Below are 22,873 nucleotides of genomic sequence, written 5' to 3'. Positions count from 1 at the left end.
TTATCATTTAAATTACAGATGTTTAAAGGATAATATTTTTTCTTAAATCTTTACATGTAGGACAGTCATATATGAAATGTATTTCCTTTTTCTACAACAGTTTTACAAAAGTGACAGTACATGTAACGAGATTCTTTTGGGATACAAGGCTTTGAATATCTGCCTGTTTCAATTTCTAAAGGGTGTGCAGAAATTCTCAGTTTTGTTAATTTAGAACGTACAGGTTTATTAATTGGAAATTTAAAGTAATTCATAGTTCTTTCTAATTTGACTGTAAAATAATAATTTACCACATTTGGAGAATTCAATGTTCTGAAGTTGCAAATAAACATTTTTTATATAGAAATTTTTCAAACAGCTGCTAAATGTATTATCAGCAATATCTAATGATGGAAGTTTAAGTTTCTTTTTTAATTTATCAATCTGGCCCAACCAATTTTTCCTTACACCATTATTATATAGGTTGTCATCTTCTAAGAAAGCAGCAATAAGAATTTGATTTCTAATTCCATTTTTATTATTATGTTTTTTTTAATCTCTTGTAATATTTAAACATAGAGATAAAAAGCTTTGCAACAAGTGGGGAGTGTTCCTAGCCCATATTTAATGATCAAATCTGAAGCTTTTTTTTCTGTACACCCAAAATGTCTTTAAATATTAAATATGAAAAGCTAGATGTTCAGCTGCATACTTGAGTTTACCATTATAAGTAAAAATAATTCCCAGACATTTATATTCATGTTCAAGATGAACTATTGAATAATTATAATAAAAACAATGTTGAACTGTGTCAATTTTCTTATTTGAAAAAAAATAATTGCCTTAATTTTATCAAGTTTTTTTTTTTTTTTTTTTTTGAATTTTGATATCATGCAATATTCTGAGAGACAGTCTATTGAGTTTTGGAGACCTTCTTTAGTAGTAGACAAGAGAATTAAGTCATCTGCAAAGAATAAATGACCAACTTCAACATTCTGCAGTTCTGGTGGGCTTGTATTATAATTAACTATAACTGCGAGTAGAAGTCATCAATAGACATATTAAAAAGTGTAGGGGAAAGATTATCTCCTTGTTCAACCCCGCGTGTAGCTATAAAAGGTTCACTATAGGAAGATTCATCTTTACAGCAATATGTAGTGTTTGAGTACATATTTTTTTTTATAAGATTGTAAAATTTCCCATTTTTGGCCTTTTGGAAATTGCTTCCTACGGGCCTGTTTCCTATAAACCGTTCTTGCTGTCTGATACAAGGTTGGAAAAAAATGAAAGGGTATTTAGGATAAAAGTGAAAAGAAATCTTTTTTTTTTCCTTTCACCGAAAATCCTCTTAAAAGGATTTTATTTACATAATGCTAGAGTTGGGCAATAATTCCGATATTCCGGTATATTGCGGTATGTTGACAAAAAATATCGTATTGCAATGCGTTTTTGAAATACCGATATACCGGCAAAATGCTTGGATTCAGGAATTCTAACATAAAATATAAAGACAATATGTCAGAAAGGTTTGTGATCACGCCAAACAGAAAGACAAAAGCTCTTGTATGAGTGTATTTAGTCGTATAAGTGTAATTCAATCAACAAGATATCTTTTATTGGTTATTTATCATAGTTATGTACACCCTACATGTAAAAGGAAGTTAATATAATACGAAAATTTCATTTAAATTGTTGTTGAAAATATTGCAATACATATCGCAATACAGTTAAAAATATCGCAATATATCGCAATACGAAATCTCTAGCCCAGCCCTACATAATGCATATGTGCATTGTACAGCAGACTGTTTTAAATTCATTACGATTTACAAACTTTATCTCTATAATGTTACATGGTTTGCATTTGAGGAGGGCGGTATGCGCGACAGAGGCAGCCTTGTAACATTTTTTAGCACACATTTAGCATGGCTCTCTTTTTTATTGAATGGCTCTACTGCGTAATTGAATGATTGTAATTTTCCCAGAAGCAGGGCTAAGGCCTGTTATAAGGTGAACATTTACTCAAATTACACTGATGACCCAACGGTAAATCATTTACACTATCCATTCAAAAACGTTAAGTGTAAATCTATGGTTAGTAGAGTAGAACCATGCAACAAGTAAAGGTGACCGTTACATGTAGGTTTTATTAACAGTACGCATTTGAATAAATCACCAAGCGAACATTCATATGCAATGAGAAAATATGACATACCGGGTGATGTGTAGAACAACGAGGGAGTCATGATGCAAATGCTTTTTGACTAACATTCAACGCAACAACACGATGTCTGAACAGGACAAAAATTATAAAAATATAAAATTTAAGTACATGTAAAGTGAATGCATACAAGGGAAAGGGATAGTGAATGTCAAACCCTTATTACATACTTGGTCATATAAAGAATATTTTATAGACCTCCTCTCAGCATGTGGATAATTTAGGGCATCAGCCGCACATCTACTGTTCATAATGGTACAACAAATAATATCCAACTGGGATTTCAAGCTGACATATTATTTTCCTTGCATGCTAGTAAACATATAAGTATTGTTCTATAAGCATATAAAATTCTTCTTCATTAAATACGCAGACAAACCACGCAATGATCTAATTGTGAACTGGGGAACAAGTGTTTTCTGTTGCGTGAAGTTATCGCCCTTATAATTTTAAATTACTTTCATTTTTTGCACAAATAAACAATTCTGCTAAATTCATTTTAAAGTAAAAAGATCAAGAATGATCATTTTATAATTTCTTTTAAAATAACGACAAGAATTTTCTCTTTGTTATAGAATAAGTATTTTTCCGAATATTTTTTATTGTAAATAAACTATGAAACATCTATGTATTATGCATATATGTTTTTTTCACAAGACCCAACGGTAACTGAGTCAGACGGACAAGAAATAAATAAAGAGAGAGAGAGAGAGAGAGAATCAGTCGGGGAGAGAGAGGGTGGGGAGCGAAAACGGGAAAGAAGAGGTAAGGAGAGGGAGAGATAGTGGGGAGAGAGAGAGTGTGTGGGGGAGAGAATGGGTAGAGAGAGAGAGTGGGGAGAGAGAGAGAAAAGGAGGAGGGAATGCGAGAGAGTGATAGTGCGGCAGAGTGGGGAGAGGGAGAAATGGGGCAGAGGGAGAGAAAATGCAGAGTTAGAGAGAATGGGGGAGAGAAAGAGCTTGATGTCATTAAATATTTAAAATATTGAACTTGAATGTGTTGCATGTTACCAATCAAGTTCTCTATATTTTTTTCCAGCCACACAGTTCACAAGTCTACAAGAGTAAAGTTTTCAAGTTTGTTGAATTTTGATAATAGTGCCACAAATTTAAAAAAAAAATTAATTTTTTGTTTTTCCAAATATATTTTTTTTATTTTTATTTATTTTTTCAAGTTTTATACCATTTTCTTAATGTCATTTTATTTAAAGATATTTATTTAACGATTAGAGGGTTCCAGTAAAGTTAAGCCTCCTAAAGTATTAACAGCAGTGAAGGAGAACTTCAGGAGTATTGTGCAGCGATATATTCGGGAAGTGGTGTTAATCTAATATGGATACTTAAAAATTCCAAGGAACTTTTTGGAAAATTTAAAATCACAAAATTTTACCAAATCAAAAACATAAAAACTTACGACTTTTCAACTCTATATACAACCATTCCCCACGATAAATTAAAGTCCAGGCTTTGACATCATTGACAGCTTCTTTTTTAATAAAAATGGAACTCGTAAATTTACTTACCTTGTCATTGATCATTTGCAAAATTATTTTGTTAAAAACATTCTGATGGTACACACAAGTACTCTGAAGTTGATATTAAAAAGATGCTCGAGTTTCTGATTAACAATATCTATGTGGTTTTTGGAGACTGGGCCTCAAGACTATAAACTGAGAACAGACTTAAGTCAAAATTTTGATTTTTTATATCTCGAGTTCCATTTAACGTTTGTGCATAAAAACTTACAGATTTTTTATATCATTTTTTATAATACACAAATCCAAACACATGTTTTGTTTCATTATCAAAATTATTTTAGAAATTATATTGATTTGAAATTTTGACTTAAGACTGTTCTCAGTTTATGGTCTTGGGGCCAGGTCTTCCAACAATCTATTGGAATTCCCATGGGTACCAACTGCGCCCCGTTATTAGCAGACCTATTTATGTATTCATATGGAGCAGGGTTTTTTCAAATAAACGTGATGACTTTAACTTTACAATCATCAACTTCCCTTACTTATGCAGCAATATACCTTCATCACCTGCATACGGGATTTATATCTCTCAGTTGATTCGACACGCAAGAGCATGCTCTACGTATGAACAATTTCTAAAACAAGGTAAGTTATTGACAAACAAGTTGATGAAACAAGAATATCAGCAGTCTCGTTTAAAGTCGTCATTTCATAAATTCTATGGTCGATACAATGACCTTGTCAGCAAATACAATTTATCATTAAGTCAAATGCTGACTGACGTTTTTCATACTTATTATTAGGCCATTATTTACACAGTGAATTGTCGACTGTTTTTTCCGTTATTCCCGATCATGACAAAGAGCATACAGCGGGTGTGACCGGTCGGCATGGGATGCTCACTCCTCCATGGCACCTGATCCCACCTCTGATGTTTTAGAGGTCCGTGTTTGCTCTGCTCCAAAATTTGTATTGTTTAATGGACTTTTGAGCTTGAATACTGTTCGTTATCTCCATAAATTTCATACTAAAGATTTTATTATATAATATACAATGTAGTTAAAAAGTAGGGGTCAGATTTCTATGGGGGTCATTTTTCAACGTGTGTTGAGTCGTACAATTAACGGCCTGGAAGGGTTTTCTACGGTCGTTACACCGGAACTTTTAAATTTACTTTGCAGATTGAAACCTTTAAGTTCTCGAGATGTAAAACAGCGGAGGGGGTCAATGAGTTTTTGGTCCGTTTCACTGTATGCAATTTTGGTATAAAGGAATATGAAATTTTTAAACATATTATAAATTAGGAAAAAATAAGTAAATTCAATGAACTAAGATCATTTGAACAAAGTCAAGATCAAACAAAGTGGAAATAAAAATTATTTTCTAAACTCAAATTCATGATTTGAACAAGAAATGAAGAAACATTAATTGAAAAGTTAAAAACCCATGGATATGGAATGATCTTGAACCATCTTGCAGGGTTTTTTAATAAAGCTCATTCAATTTCACATGATTTGGAAAGGTGAAATTCCTGGCTGATCCATAATTAGTAATGGAGAAATACGGCAATCATAATTGTCATAAATGTAGGTTAATGTCATAAATATAGGTTACAATCATGCAGAGGGTACATTTCACAGGCACTTGTTTCGTATATAGGGTCACCCCTTCTTTTTCTTTCCACAAAGGTGGGAAAAAAGAAGGAATGACCCCATATACGAAAAAGTGCCTGGTGTATATTTGTATAATTTAAGAAACTGAATCAAGTCGTACTGACAGATCAAGAATGTGAAAATCAGTCTCCTAAATCCCGTAAACAATACACAAGAGGCCCATGGGCCACAACGCTCACCTGAGTCAATATGGCCCTGCTGTTCTTCGTCAGCAGATGTCTTCTATATATTCATATGTAAAGCTTTGATCGCCTGTTCTAGGCATACCCTACCCCCAGGTGCCATGTTTTGAATAAAATTGAAATTAAACTTTCTGAGGATGCTTCTATATTCATATAACTGATCATAGTTTTGCTGTTCTTGAAAATGGAATTTTAAAGATGTCTGCCACTCTACCCGGGGGGGGGGAGGGAGGGAGGGGGGTCATGATTTGAACAAACTTGAATCTACACTACCCGAGGATGCTTCCATATCAATATGACAAATCATGGCTTGGTTGTTCTTGAGAAGATATTTCTTTGATCCCCCATTATGGCCCCACCCTACTACTGGAGGATGCCTTGAACAAACTTGAATCTACAATACTTGGGAGTGCTTCAATATCAATATGACTAATCATGGCTTTCCTGTACTTGAAAAGATTTTTTCTATATATTCCTATGTAAAACTTTGATCCTCATTGAGGCCCCACCTTTCCCCCGGGGGTCATGATTTCAACAAACTTGAATCTACACTACCTGAAAATGATTCCATATCAATATGACTAATTGTGGCTTTGTTGTTCTTGAGAAGAAGATTTTTAAAGAATTTTCCTATATATTCCTTTGTAAAACTTTGATCCCCCATAGTGGCCCCACCCTACCCCCGGAGGTCATGATTTCAACCAATTTGAATCTACACTACCTGAGGATGATTCCGCATCAATATGACTGATTGTGGCTTTGTCGTTCTTGAGAAGAATATTTTTCAAGAATTTTCCTATATATTCCTATGTAAAACTTTTAATCCTCATTGAGGCCCCACCCTACCCCGGGGGGTCATGATTTCAACAAACTTGAACCTACACTACCTGAGAATGATTCCATATCAATATGACTAATTGTGGCTTTGTTGTTCTTGAGAAGAAGATTTTTAAAGAATTTTCCTATATATTCCTACGTAAAACTTTGATGACTCTATATTCCTATCTATGACCGCCCTACCCCGGGGGGTCATGATTTGAACAAACTTGAATCTACACTACCTGAGGATGCTTCCATATAAATATGACCAATCAGGGCTTTGCTGTTCTTGAGAAGAACATTTTTAAAGATTTTTCCTATATATTTCTACGTAAAACATTGATCCTCCATTGTGGCCCCACCCTACCCCGGGGGGTCATGATTTCAACAAACTTGAATCTTCACTGCCCGAGGATGCTTCCATATAAATATGACCAATCAGGGCTTTGCTGTTCTTGAGAAGATTTTTAAAAATTTTTCCTATATATTTCTATGTAAAACATTGATCCTCCATTGTGGCCCCGCCCTACCCCCGGGGGTCATGATTTCAACAAACTTGAATCTGCACTACCTGAGGATGATTCCATATCAATATGACTGATTGTGGCTTTGTTGTTCTTGAGAAGAAGATTTTTAAAGAATTTTCCTGTTTATCCTATGTAAAACTTTGATCCCCCATTGTGGCCCCACCCTACCCCCGGGCGTCATGATTTGAACCAATTTGAATCTACACTATGTATTGAAGGTTTCACATAAGTTTCAACTTTTCTGGCCCAATGGTTCTTGAGAAGAAGATTTTTAAAAGATGATACCAAATTTCCACCAATTCTTAATTATCTCCCCTTGGAAGAGGGTGTGACCCTTTATTTGAACAAACTTGAATTCCCTTCACCCAAGGATGCTTTGTGGCAAGTTTGGTTAAAATTGGCCCAGTGGTTTTGGAGAAGAAGTTGAAAATGTGAAAAGTTTACAGACAGACAGACGACAGACGGACTACGGACAAAATGTGATCAGAAAAGCTGACTTGAGCTTTCAGCTCAGGTGAGCTAAAACTAGGGCAGGCGAAAAAGTGATTAAAACAACCATAGAATTTGCTAAATGCGGATAAACGAGTCCTGCATCAATTCATTTGTCAGTAAGCATTGTTTAAAATTGATTGTACTTAGAACATGCTAGTAGTATAAGAAGCCTGGAGGGCCGGGTCAACTGAGTGCACTTTTGTCCCCCCAGATCCTGGATGGCCGGGTCAACTGAGTGCACTTTTGTCCCCCCAGATCCTGGATGGCTGGGTCAACTGAGTGCATTTTTAACCCCTGGGGGATATGGGTGGGTCAAGTTAGTACACTTGGAGGAGATAGGGGGGTCAAGCTAGTGCTTTGAATCTAGTATTAAACAAGACGTTTGATCTACGTTTGTACCTCTTCAGTATACACAGGCAATACACACAAAAACTTGGCAGCGATTCAAGTATACCCATTGTGACGTCATGTGTCATTAATACAGCTAGCCAGCTTTTCTCTCTATTTTCTGAAAACCAACAAAAACAATAACACAGTAAAATCCATTTATTCAAAGTAAAAAATGTACATAATTTTACTTTTTCTTCTGGAGTTTCAGGGGCTGTTTCTTCTCCGTCTGGGGTTGTAGTAGTAGTAGTAGGAAGTTTCCTCTTGTTGTTAACTGGAATCTGCTTTTGAGCCTTACTAGTCTCTATTTTCTTTTCTAGATTACCAATCTCATTCATTATCACTCCTCTAAACACACGAATCTCAGTAATCATGTCTTCTTTAAACTCACAAATAGTCTGTTGAAGTATCTCCATTACAGTGGTCATTTGATCTAAGATATCACATATCAAACTTCTTTCATTTCCTTCAATACTATCCTGTGTCTCTGGTAAGGTTGCAGGTGAATTCATGGAATTTTCCTCTGCCATATTTCTACCTCTATCAAGTTCCAAGTGCCCACTAAGACTGATCCTAAAATTTCCAGCTCTGGTTTTATATACCTTTAGGGGAAAAAAAAATCCTGTGCAAAAAAATAGGTTTGACTTACGTTTGTACCTACTGTGTACTTCTTGTATAGATACATGTTAGACACAGAATCTATCATTTTGGTTTGTTTTAAAAAATCTACTTTGTTAATGAGTATAATATTAACTACAAGATTATGTTATTTATAATTACATTTTATTACTCTGGTCCTAATCATTCAACCCATCACTGGTGCTGCTGCTGCTGCTGTTGCTCTGCAAACCCGAATTCCTGAAAAATAAGGGAAAAGGGTAAATATTTCTCATCATATTTTGTTTGCTCAATAACTAATTACGACTTAAGACATTGGTCATTAGAGGCAATCTATCAGAAGGGACATTGACCCTCTCCTGATTTAAAGCTTGGAATCCAAATATTTTCAGAATAGAAGATAACTGGATAACCACCTTCAATATTCCCAAGTTTTACTGGAACTATCATAACCCAGACCAGATCAACGATACACTCAAATCAATTATCCCAAATAACGAGAAAATGTCGAAAAGGAAAATATCTAAGGCTTATCCTCATATCAAGAAATGGTAAAACCACAACAGCATATCAAGTTTTAGTGGAATTATCACAACACAGACCAGACGGAATCTTCTCAACGAAGTCTTCAGTTCCTGTTGAAACTTTTCAGTCACATTTAGCTTTAGAAATCATGCTTTATTCAATTCATGTATTAATTATACTGTTTTTTTTAGTGGAATTATCACAACACAGACCAGACGGAAGATTTTCTTTTTTCAGAGATATACATTTTGTAAATCCAAAGGTGCTACTATTGGCTGTGTCTCAGTTATCACAACAAAGTAATGCTTCATCCCCACCCTAGGAGTCTCCAACATGAGATTATAACAACCAAGGACATCAAAAAGACAGAGGAAATGCCTGCTTGTATTGCCATCCTGCTTGTGTTAACAATGCCTACAGAAAATCCTTCAAACTTAGCACAGCAAAATAATGCTTCATCACAACCAGAGGAAAATTTTCAGTTATCACTTAAGGTTGGAACTCCAATATATGACCAAGGCAAAATGCTTTCTTTATTTCAGTAATGCTGAAAAGCAGAGTAAAAGTTTAAAGCCATTTTCTTCTCAACGAAGTCTTCTTCAGTTCCTGTTGAAACTTATCAGTCACATTTATCTTTAGAAATCATGCTTTATTCCATTCATGTATTAATTATACTGTTTTTTGTTTGTTTGTTTTTTTTAGTGGAATTATCACAACACAGACCAGACAGAATCTTCTCAACGAAGTCTTCTTCATTTCCTGTTGAAACTTATGTCCTAATTTGTTTATCAACAATAAGCTAGAGCAGCTCAGACAAAATGAAGAATATGAATTCCACATTCAAAGACTAATTAATTATCTGCATATTAAGAATACTTATCATCTGTCACATCAAGAAAGTCACACGGAAAGCACTGAATTTTTGGAAATCATTCAGAAAGTTAATTACCTAGACTGTTCAGGTCTTTATTTCAGTAATGCCGAAAAGCAGACTAAAAGTTTAAAGCCATTTTCTTCTCAACGAAGTCTTCTTCAGTTCCTGTTGAAACTTATCAGTTACATTTATCTTTAGAAATCATGCTTTATTCCATTCATGTATTAATTATACTGTTTTTTTTTAGTGGAATTATCACAACACGGACCAGACGGAAGATTTTCAACGAAGTCTTCAATTCCTGTTGAAAATTATCGGTCACATTTAGCTTTAGAAATCATGCTTTATTCAATTCATGTATTAATTATACTGTTTTTTTAGTGGAATTATCACAACACAGAGCAGACGGAAGATTTTCTTTTTCAGAGATATACATTTTGTAAATCAAAAGGTGCTACTATTGGCTGTGTCTCAGTTATCACAACAAAGTAATGCTTCATCCCCAACCCTAGGAGTCTCCAACATGAGATTATACCAACCAAGGACATTAAAAAAGACAGAGGAAATGCCTGCTTGTATTGCCATCCTGCTTGTGTTAACAATAGCTATGAGACACCCATCATTTTTCATTTTCACCAAAGAACCAACACATCCTCATATGAGGAAATGGAAAAACAACAACGGCCTATCAAATGTTACTGGAACTGTCCCAACACAGACCAGATCAACCGGAGGAAATCTTTCAGCCAAAAAAAAAATTCAGACCAGAGGTCGCCAACATGAGATTATACCAACCAAAGACATTTAAAAAAGACAGAGGAAAACTTGTGTGTTACCATAAAACAAACAAAATAAAATAAGAAATATTTACCCCTTACCTTAATTACTATTCTAGATATGTCCACCAAATCCTTTTTTTTTTTTCAAAAAAACTGCCATAACTTACTTTCCAACATGGAGGGAAACAACCCTCTCGAAACAACGCTCTCAATACATCCGGGTAATTTGTAACCCTGTGTTAGACGCTGTGTCTGAATATTATGTCCGACCTTCGCCTTCTTGTGTCTATGTCTAAACAGACTCTTGCTATATTTTTATACTTGAAATTATTCATTTGATTAAAAACAGCATCAACACTTTTCCCTAGGTTTAATCTCATTGTATAGATTAAGTTTTCCTTGTATCAAACTCTAAAAAGGGTTAAAATACTTATTTGACGTATTCAGGTGACCCAATTTTAGTCCTTCGGTTCAACATCAATGCTTCTTTTCTAGACGACAGATAAATGTCATGCATCAAAAATACTGTGAAATTATGCCTGAAACTTACCTTCGTCTTATGGCTAAGATGTTAGCATGTATTTCTAATCCCATAATAAGTTATTCACTTCAATGTATAGATCGTGAAGCACAAAATAACACAATTTGACGTCGCCATGATATTTTTTGGCTCTCGCCTTTAGGGTGCTCTCTTTTACGCTCGCACTGTGCGCATAAATACGGCACCTTGCCAAATCTCCGTGTCATTCTGTTAGCAGTCAGTCTATTGAGAACAAAATCAGCATGGCTGACTCTGATGATGATGAGGATTTTCAGGATTTTTTTCTAGTTCCCGGTGTGGAAATTGTATCAATATGGATTGCCAGGAGGTCAGAGACAAGGAGAGAGCTAGCCCGTTTGAATATGGGGAGGGTGCGGCTGAATTCTGACATTCAGAGAAGGCGACGACGTCGACGACAGAGGACGGCTCCCTATTCGGCACCTTTAGGAAGCCCTATTCGCAACCCATCTCCTCCCAGAATGTTGGACAGTCCGGAATCACCACCCATGAGGAATTTCTCTATCCCGGACACCCCAGTGAGCCCGCCGCCCCCTTCAAGACCAGCGAGTCCCACACCGGCCATACCCTCACCACCAAGAGCTGATGCTGCTGCTACTGTTGTTCAGCCTGACAGCCCTCCATGGAGGTGGGACACCCCTCCGCCAATGAGGGAGTATTCGCCACCCCCAGATCCGCCCAGTCCACCAAGAGCAGATCTACCGCCAGAGATGTTCCAGGGAGTCATTCCTCGGTGGGGGAACCAAGTAGAAGTGGACAAGATCACCTGCAACATCTGCTTTGGAGAAGAGGAATTCAGCAATTATATCTGCTGCGGCTGTCGTAAGAGAGTGGCTTGTTACATATGTACAGCCAGGTTAGTGGATAGGGGCGCTAGTTGCCCCCTCTGTCGCATGATTGACCCAAGGAAAGTGTCAACAAGGAGATCAGGGGTCATCTTAGAGCCATTAACTTCAAATCACCGACCACCCCTCTCAGGCAGAAGAGAATTCCGTGGGAGAGGCAGAGGCGGACCCAGATCTTTCAGGGAGTAAACCCTTGATAAAAAAAAAATCAACCAACGGCCCTTTTAAGGGCCACTTTAATGATTCGAAAAGATACCTTTTTAAAAAACATCAAGGTTATAAAAACGTATAAACACCAGGTCACTGTTTTTTTGTTTTTTTTTTTAAAACATTCATGATTTTCTTTTAAATGAAATAAAAAACCTTTTTTTTTTGTATTTTTTTATGAACACATAAAAACACGCAGTCAATATTTATAACACACACACACACAATCAATCTTTATGAAGAATGTACACTTGTTTTTGATAAGTGTGTACAAATTGTTCAATATATTGTCTATGATGAGCCCAATTTCCTCCTGCTAAACCATATCCTATTTTGGTAATGTTTAATTGTGATTTTACATTACATGCAACTTTAAAAATGTATTAATCTTAGATTAACTCAAAAATATGAGTCATATTTCACTTTGGTACACACCTTGATTATTTTTCTTGTAATATCCCATCTAAATATTAAGTAATATTTTGTAAGAAGACTTGAATTTCCATAAAAATCTTTATGTTCAGGTAAGTGAATCTATACTGGTGTGTTCTCTTAAATGACTATACCTTTTTCAATGAATGCAAGTTTGGTATTATTTTTCTTGTAATAGTTTATACTTTCTAAATCTGAAGTAATATTTTATTTTCCATAATTTTTGGGAATATGAAAGGAAACAGAAGACATTTTAAAATTCAAGGTCAGGTCTAAATTGTTGAAAAAAAACAAACTGAGGAACCTTGGAATTTAAGGGTTTATTTTAGGGTTATAAATACTATTCATATATGATTATGACTTCTTTTTTTCTCTCACTTCATTAATAATATAAAGTGATATAATGAATATTCAAAATATTATATTAGGGTCCATAGTGAGGTAAATGCATACATATTATGATTTGTTTATTTAAGTAAGACCAACATAGAAACAAAACTTGAAAGTAAAAAAATCATAGCCCAAAAAAAAAGAATTTAAAATAATGATAGGATTATGTAAATTCATCACTTTGTTTAAGTTTTTGTTTTATCTTACAATGAATTTTAAATATTGATATTAGAGTCTAATGTGAGAAACATTTAACCCTGAATAATATCTGTCTGACTGAAGACTTTTCATAAAAAAGGTACCCTTTCAATAAACTTTTTTATTATTATTAATCCTCTAGTAATGTCTCTTTACTTAATTTATGTATGTTCTTATATCCCCATTCTATATTGATTATCCATGTTTTTGGTTAATCATGAATTTTTTATGGTTAAAGGTGGATAACCTACTTTTTAAAAAGGCAGTTTTCTTCACAGACAAAAAAAAATTCAAATGGATTTATTCAGGTTAAAAAATCTACAATCTCTTGAAATTAATTCTATTTGTTTTTTTTTCCCCTCAAAGTTACCCATATTTCTTTGATAGTTTTCTCTTTTTTGTCAGCTTTTCATTTCACTTTTTTTTTCCAATTCTGAGTAATACTGTGAAATAAAATCTGCATGAGTATGATCTCACATCATATCCTAGTGTTTTCCTGCAAGGTTTTGTTTTTCCACTTCAGATTTTTATTGTTTTTTTTCTCATAAACTTAACATGCATGAAAACTAAACATGCAACATTAAAAAATATTTTTCAAATTTTATTTTTTTGTATAGTTTGAATAAACAATTTTCAGGTTTTTCCTTCACTTATAATTATCTCCTCCTCTACAACAACAACAAAAAAAAAATTATGTGAGTGCAGATACATCAATATTTTTTCAAAATCCTTGGAATAACTTTGCACAGCTTAAACCTATTATATATCAATCTTTTTTTTTTTTTTTGATCTATTCAATGGTAATATGCAAGAATATTTGTAACATGTCTTTTGCAGTCTTCCTTTTTTCCCTAGAACTTTTGTTTGTTTATTATAATACAAAATCTTGACACCCACATACTACAGTTGTATGTATTTTGTCCTATTTTGAATTTAAAACCTGAAATATAATATATAGGTCTCATAAGGATCTCACATCAAGATGCAGATGCCCCATAATCTGTGATGCAATAACATCTAGAACATTTTTTTTTATCATCCCATAGACTTCATACTTACTACATATAGAATGGTTGGAGGAATACACTTAGTTGTTTAGGACACTTTGTCAAGGTCAAGGCATGGGATTATTGAGATAACTACCTTTGACAATAATTTGTAACCTACAAACTGTACATCATTAGTACATAAGTGAAGAATGAATAGGGTATTTCTATAGATTTTTTTGGATCATTTCCCTCCAGGGTAAAAGTCTGTTGCTGAGATTACTGATATGAGCCTTATAATGTGATAACTTAAACATTTTGTGATAACTTATGGACTTTATATCAACTATATTAGGTGGCAAATTCTTTGGAAAGAATTGAAATTTAAATCAAATGCACAATATTCAAGGATGTTTAAATGACTATTACCATGTTATACCTTGGAATTCTGTAAAAATCTTATTATCACTACATAGATAAAGACCGGTTGGAATAATATATCTTTTGAACTAAGGTCAAGGAAAAAAGGGTCAAGACTGTGGATATGACTATTATTCAAGTGGTGCAGTACAGCAACTCTGGTAATTTACACACTTTCATTCATAAATGGATAGGTATGAGGAAGACTCCTATAGATTTTAAAATCTTCATTCAAAAGTAAAGAAAGTTTTTAAGTTTGAAAGATTCAATGGCAGCATATCATTTGCTTGTACTTTTTTTAAAAATAAAAATCCTAGCATATACATATTCAGATGATAACTGTAGAATTTTTTCAATTCCTGGACTTTAGGGTCTTGATATCTTTCTTTTTTTTCTGAGAATTTTAATGATTGTCTTTTAAACAACTTTGTTTGTATCATCAGCCTGATGAATTAATTTCTTTTCGGCATGTGAAAATGACATCATCCAAAGAAGTTCTTCATCTGCATGTTATATGTAGGAGATAATTTTCATCACTGTGAAAGAAAAAAGATTGTCTCGTCTAACATAATGCATTGGTACACAGAAATATTTTAAATTTCTAATAGGGTTCAATTTCGTTTATATGGAATGCTAAGTTCTGTTGATTTTAATTTTTCTGAACAAAGACATACTAGTATAGTATTAAGAGTATGATGTGTCAGAATAGTATATGGAGTCCTGTATGACTTTATCATTTCTGTTTTAATCAAATTATGAGAGTTACATCTTTGTTACATTGTAATAATTCCGAAATAGGGCTTACACCAGAAATTCTTGAAAATCTCTCTACTGTTCATCCAATATCTGAGTATATGGGTTAACAGTACATAGGAATTCCAAATGATTTTTGAAAATACAGAACATACATTTACTTCTGTTTGAATGTTTGTTTAAAGATATTCCGAAGGAATACAAGCACAAAGAGATGATTTGTTATGTTCTATATGTGCTTCAGATAAACAGTTTTTTTTTTTAAGTTTACCCTAACATTTATTTTTGCATAAATACATTTTTATGGGAAATTTTTTCACAGGACCTGTTATGCATCTTACATATTTAACCATTTCATGACAGGAGTGTTCAGCATATATTAAAAGCATTTGCTTATGTAATCAAGAATTTGATAATATTCAATTTAGAATATGTATGAGAGAATGAGAAAGAAAATCATGTTTAAAAAAATTGTTTTTACTATAAAGAGGTTAATCTATATATCTAAACTACAAGAGCATTCAATCTGTATATTTACGGCATTTCTGTGTGAAATAAACTTGCATTTGAGCATATTTAGACACATTTAAACATTACTTTAACCAATTTCTTAAAAAAAAAAACGATTAGACACACTGTCAGTATATTATTTCTTGTAAACATTTTAAATAAATGAGAGAACAAACAATTTTATTCGAGTCAGTTTTTTTTTTAAATGCAAATAAGAAGCATTGGAAGTTGGAAATATTTCACAAAGTAGATTGAGCATAATTTTCACTAAGACAGTTGGACCATTATGATATTACCCTTAAAAAAACCATTTTATATTTTTTTTTAACTTTAAAATTCATGAATCCTGGATATAGGGGTTCAACCCCTGTCCCCTCCCCCTTGGGTGTTGGGTGAGAGTAAACTTTACACCATCCTTTGTCACACATTATAGCCAATATTTTTATGGAATTTCATGAGTTATAAAGAAAAGGGTTCTTAAAATGTTCCTCAATTTAATGTGGATATATAGTTAAAAAAAAAACAAAAAAAACTTGCTACTTGGAAAATTTATGGGTCCTTTGCTTTTTTTTTTCACCCTTTTAACAGAGATTCTTCAAAATTGCATGAGGAATTTCATGTGTTTAAGTTATGATAAAAGAGTTCCTTAGGTTAACAATTGCATGGATGATAGCTAGTGCTGAATCAATATATTGATATCTGGATATTCATCGGTGTATCGTATCGAAACATTTAATGTGTATCGGTGAGGCAATTTGTCTTTGAATTCAGTTTCAAAAGTTGCAAAGTTTGATCATCACAAATTATATTTGACAGTATTGAATTAAAAACCAGTAATTCTAGATAAACAAAAAAGAAGGTTACACAGTCATACACTGTACTTGCACACTTTGGTTTTTCAAATATGAAAAGTTTGAATTACAAAAGACTAATCGTAATGACATAAAGACAAGACTTACAAGATAAATATTAAAATACTTAGTCCTCAAGATTGAAAGTTTGAAAGATTGAAAGTTTAAAAGATTCAATGGCCCTACAAATTAAAAATCACTCTGAGTTCCTTATAATGATGTTTTACTGTAGCAGGAACACATTGACCTTTAACCTGAAAAATCAATAGAGGTGATTAGATATTCATGGCCAACAGAGGAAATTGTGCTGATCTTTGACCTGAAAATTTAAATTTTATGAAGCCTGTTTAATTAATTAACCTATGCATAAAGTTTGATGACTATTAAGCAAACTATTTAATATAGCAGAGGTCCTCGTCATTTTTTACCTTTTGACTTAAAATTCAATAAGGTCATTTATTTACCTTTGTTTCACTTTGATGACTATCCTGTATTTGCATGCTGGATATATTAGTTGGACACAATTTGATCTGAGTAAAGAAGAAACCTGGAAAATCTTTTATCCCTTTGTATGAACAAATTAATTGATGTCATGCAGTTATTCTGACATACAAATCAGGACAATCTGATGACTTTCAAATAAAAAAGTTCTCAATATAGTAATCAGAAACCATTGGTCTGAAAGGAAACAACTCTATGTGTTTTATAAAAATTAACAATCAAATAATCAAAGAGGAACTTGACTTTTCTGTTGGTTTATAGTTGTTTGAATTCTTCAAGAACATTGAGAGCATTAATTTACTTTTTGACAATAGTGCAAGTTTAGAGCATTCACAAGTCATCTGGTCCTACTAAACACAAAAAAAAATGAATGTCAGGTCAACAAAGCAAGTAAGGTTCCTTTTCTTCAAAGGGTAAAATGTTGATGGGTTGAGGGATTCTTTGTTACTTTATGTCAATAGAGAAAATATATTCTCCATTTTGGCTGCATGGATTGAGAACTGTTCATATAATTGAATCAAAACAATGTTTTAAATGCCATACTTCATGTCATAGTGCTCATGATTCACAATGTTCAAATCTCACTCATAATAGATGAATCTACATTTTTTAAAGTTATATCCGTTGGCGGCCATATTTATTGGAAACTCAGACTTCTATATCCTTGTAACTTTCTGGTGTGAACCTTAATCATTTGACATAATTCATTTGCTTCTTGTATTTTGATTGCCCAGGTTAGGACTATCCATACATTGAAAGAGAACAAAAAATGAACACAGTGAATTAATTGCAACAATACCTACATGTTTGATGCATAAAGAGAAATATTATTTCATTCCTTTTTGATCTTTGGATTGACCCTGCAAAGGGATACAGTTTTCTTTTTGGCAAGTGTAGAGTGAACTATATACTGCATGAATAAACATGCTTTGTATATTGAAATTTGAAATGGTTTTTTTAAGGGTAATATCATAATGGTCCAACTGTCTTAGTGAAAATTATGCTCAATCTACTTTGTGAAATATTTCCAACTTCCAATGCTTCTTATTTGCATTTAAAAAAAAACTGACTCGAATAAAATTGTTTGTTCTCTCATTTATTTAAAATGTTTACAAGAAATAATATACTGACAGTGTGTCTAATCGTTTTTTTTTTTAAGAAATTGGTTAAAGTAATGTTTAAATGTGTCTAAATATGCTCAAATGCAAGTTTATTTCACACAGAAATGCCGTAAATATACAGATTGAATGCTCTTGTAGTTTAGATATATAGATTAACCTCTTTATAGTAAAAACAATTTTTTTAAACATAATTTTCTTTCTCATTCTCTCATACATATTCTAAATTGAATATTATCAAATTCTTGATTACATAAGCAAATGCTTTTAATATATGCTGAACACTCCTGTCATGAAATGGTTAAATATGTAAGATGCATAACAGGTCCTGTGAAAAAATTTCCCATAAAAATGTATTTATGCAAAAATAAATGTTAGGGTAAACTTAAAAAAAAAAACTGTTTATCTGAAGCACATATAGAACATAACAAATCATCTCTTTGTGCTTGTATTCCTTCGGAATATCTTTAAACAAACATTCAAACAGAAGTAAATGTATGTTCTGTATTTTCAAAAATCATTTGGAATTCCTATGTACTGTTAACCCATATACTCAGATATTGGATGAACAGTAGAGAGATTTTCAAGAATTTCTGGTGTAAGCCCTATTTCGGAATTATTACAATGTAACAAAGATGTAACTCTCATAATTTGATTAAAACAGAAATGATAAAGTCATACAGGACTCCATATACTATTCTGACACATCATACTCTTAATACTATACTAGTATGTCTTTGTTCAGAAAAATTAAAATCAACAGAACTTAGCATTCCATATAAACGAAATTGAACCCTATTAGAAATTTAAAATATTTCTGTGTACCAATGCATTATGTTAGACGAGACAATCTTTTTTCTTTCACAGTGATGAAAATTATCTCCTACATATAACATGCAGATGAAGAACTTCTTTGGATGATGTCATTTTCACATGCCGAAAAGAAATTAATTCATCAGGCTGATGATACAAACAAAGTTGTTTAAAAGACAATCATTAAAATTCTCAGAAAAAAAAGAAAGATATCAAGACCCTAAAGTCCAGGAATTGAAAAAATTCTACAGTTATCATCTGAATATGTATATGCTAGGATTTTTATTTTTAAAAAAAGTACAAGCAAATGATATGCTGCCATTGAATCTTTCAAACTTAAAAACTTTCTTTACTTTTGAATGAAGATTTTAAAATCTATAGGAGTCTTCCTCATACCTATCCATTTATGAATGAAAGTGTGTAAATTACCAGAGTTGCTGTACTGCACCACTTGAATAATAGTCATATCCACAGTCTTGACCCTTTTTTCCTTGACCTTAGTTCAAAAGATATATTATTCCAACCGGTCTTTATCTATGTAGTGATAATAAGATTTTTACAGAATTCCAAGGTATAACATGGTAATAGTCATTTAAACATCCTTGAATATTGTGCATTTGATTTAAATTTCAATTCTTTCCAAAGAATTTGCCACCTAATATAGTTGATATAAAGTCCATAAGTTATCACAAAATGTTTAAGTTATCACATTATAAGGCTCATATCAGTAATCTCAGCAACAGACTTTTACCCTGGAGGGAAATGATCCAAAAAAATCTATAGAAATACCCTATTCATTCTTCACTTATGTACTAATGATGTACAGTTTGTAGGTTACAAATTATTGTCAAAGGTAGTTATCTCAATAATCCCATGCCTTGACCTTGACAAAGTGTCCTAAACAACTAAGTGTATTCCTCCAACCATTCTATATGTAGTAAGTATGAAGTCTATGGGATGATAAAAAAAAATGTTCTAGATGTTATTGCATCACAGATTATGGGGCATCTGCATCTTGATGTGAGATCCTTATGAGACCTATATATTATATTTCAGGTTTTAAATTCAAAATAGGACAAAATACATACAACTGTAGTATGTGGGTGTCAAGATTTTGTATTATAATAAACAAACAAAAGTTCTAGGGAAAAAAGGAAGACTGCAAAAGACATGTTACAAATATTCTTGCATATTACCATTGAATAGATCAAAAAAAAAAAAGATTGATATATAATAGGTTTAAGCTGTGCAAAGTTATTCCAAGGATTTTGAAAAAATATTGATGTATCTGCACTCACATAATTTTTTTTTGTTGTTGTTGTAGAGGAGGAGATAATTATAAGTGAAGGAAAAACCTGAAAATTGTTTATTCAAACTATACAAAAAAATAAAATTTGAAAAATATTTTTTAATGTTGCATGTTTAGTTTTCATGCATGTTAAGTTTATGAGAAAAAAACAATAAAAATCTGAAGTGGAAAAACAAAACCTTGCAGGAAAACACTAGGATATGATGTGAGATCATACTCATGCAGATTTTATTTCACAGTATTACTCAGAATTGGAAAAAAAAAGTGAAATGAAAAGCTGACAAAAAAGAGAAAACTATCAAAGAAATATGGGTAACTTTGAGGGGAAAAAAAAAACAAATAGAATTAATTTCAAGAGATTGTAGATTTTTTAACCTGAATAAATCCATTTGAATTTTTTTTTGTCTGTGAAGAAAACTGCCTTTTTAAAAAGTAGGTTATCCACCTTTAACCATAAAAAATTCATGATTAACCAAAAACATGGATAATCAATATAGAATGGGGATATAAGAACATACATAAATTAAGTAAAGAGACATTACTAGAGGATTAATAATAATAAAAAAGTTTATTGAAAGGGTACCTTTTTTATGAAAAGTCTTCAGTCAGACAGATATTATTCAGGGTTAAATGTTTCTCACATTAGACTCTAATATCAATATTTAAAATTCATTGTAAGATAAAACAAAAACTTAAACAAAGTGATGAATTTACATAATCCTATCATTATTTTAAATTCTTTTTTTTGGGCTATGATTTTTTTACTTTCAAGTTTTGTTTCTATGTTGGTCTTACTTAAATAAACAAATCATAATATGTATGCATTTACCTCACTATGGACCCTAATATAATATTTTGAATATTCATTATATCACTTTATATTATTAATGAAGTGAGAGAAAAAAAGAAGTCATAATCATATATGAATAGTATTTATAACCCTAAAATAAACCCTTAAATTCCAAGGTTCCTCAGTTTGTTTTTTTTCAACAATTTAGACCTGACCTTGAATTTTAAAATGTCTTCTGTTTCCTTTCATATTCCCAAAAATTATGGAAAATAAAATATTACTTCAGATTTAGAAAGTATAAACTATTACAAGAAAAATAATACCAAACTTGCATTCATTGAAAAAGGTATAGTCATTTAAGAGAACACACCAGTATAGATTCACTTACCTGAACATAAAGATTTTTATGGAAATTCAAGTCTTCTTACAAAATATTACTTAATATTTAGATGGGATATTACAAGAAAAATAATCAAGGTGTGTACCAAAGTGAAATATGACTCATATTTTTGAGTTAATCTAAGATTAATACATTTTTAAAGTTGCATGTAATGTAAAATCACAATTAAACATTACCAAAATAGGATATGGTTTAGCAGGAGGAAATTGGGCTCATCATAGACAATATATTGAACAATTTGTACACACTTATCAAAAACAAGTGTACATTCTTCATAAAGATTGATTGTGTGTGTGTGTGTTATAAATATTGACTGCGTGTTTTTATGTGTTCATAAAAAAAATACAAAAAAAAAAGGTTTTTTATTTCATTTAAAAGAAAATCATGAATGTTTTTAAAAAAAAAAAAAAAAAAACAAAACAGTGACCTGGTGTTTATACGTTTTTATAACCTTGATGTTTTTTAAAAAGGTATCTTTTCGAATCATTAAAGTGGCCCTTAAAAGGGCCGTTGGTTGATTTTTTTTTATCAAGGGTTTACTCCCTGAAAGATCTGGGTCCGCCTCTGCCTCTCCCACGGAATTCTCTTCTGCCTGAGAGGGGTGGTCGGTGATTTGAAGTTAATGGCTCTAAGATGACCCCTGATCTCCTTGTTGACACTTTCCTTGGGTCAATCATGCGACAGAGGGGGCAACTAGCGCCCCTATCCACTAACCTGGCTGTACATATGTAACAAGCCACTCTCTTACGACAGCCGCAGCAGATATAATTGCTGAATTCCTCTTCTCCAAAGCAGATGTTGCAGGTGATCTTGTCCACTTCTACTTGGTTCCCCCACCGAGGAATGACTCCCTGGAACATCTCTGGCGGTAGATCTGCTCTTGGTGGACTGGGCGGATCTGGGGGTGGCGAATACTCCCTCATTGGCGGAGGGGTGTCCCATCTCCATGGAGGGCTGTCAGGCTGAACAACAGTAGCAGCAGCATCAGCTCTTGGTGGTGAGGGTATGGCCGGTGTGGGACTCGCTGGTCTTGAAGGGGGCGGCGGGCTCACTGGGGTGTCCGGGATAGAGAAATTCCTCATGGGTGGTGATTCCGGACTGTCCAACATTCTGGGAGGAGATGGGTTGCGAATAGGGCTTCCTAAAGGTGCCGAATAGGGAGCCGTCCTCTGTCGTCGACGTCGTCGCCTTCTCTGAATGTCAGAATTCAGCCGCACCCTCCCCATATTCAAACGGGC

The sequence above is a fragment of the Saccostrea echinata genome, unplaced genomic scaffold (genome assembly GCF_033153115.1).
Source record: "Saccostrea echinata isolate AGI-Se365-2 ecotype Australia unplaced genomic scaffold, CSIRO_AGI_Sech_v1 ptg000030l, whole genome shotgun sequence".
Taxonomy (NCBI): Eukaryota; Metazoa; Mollusca; class Bivalvia; order Ostreida; family Ostreidae; genus Saccostrea; species Saccostrea echinata.
The sequence above is the reverse complement of the archived record's forward strand: the minus strand, read 5'-3'. Positions refer to the sequence as shown.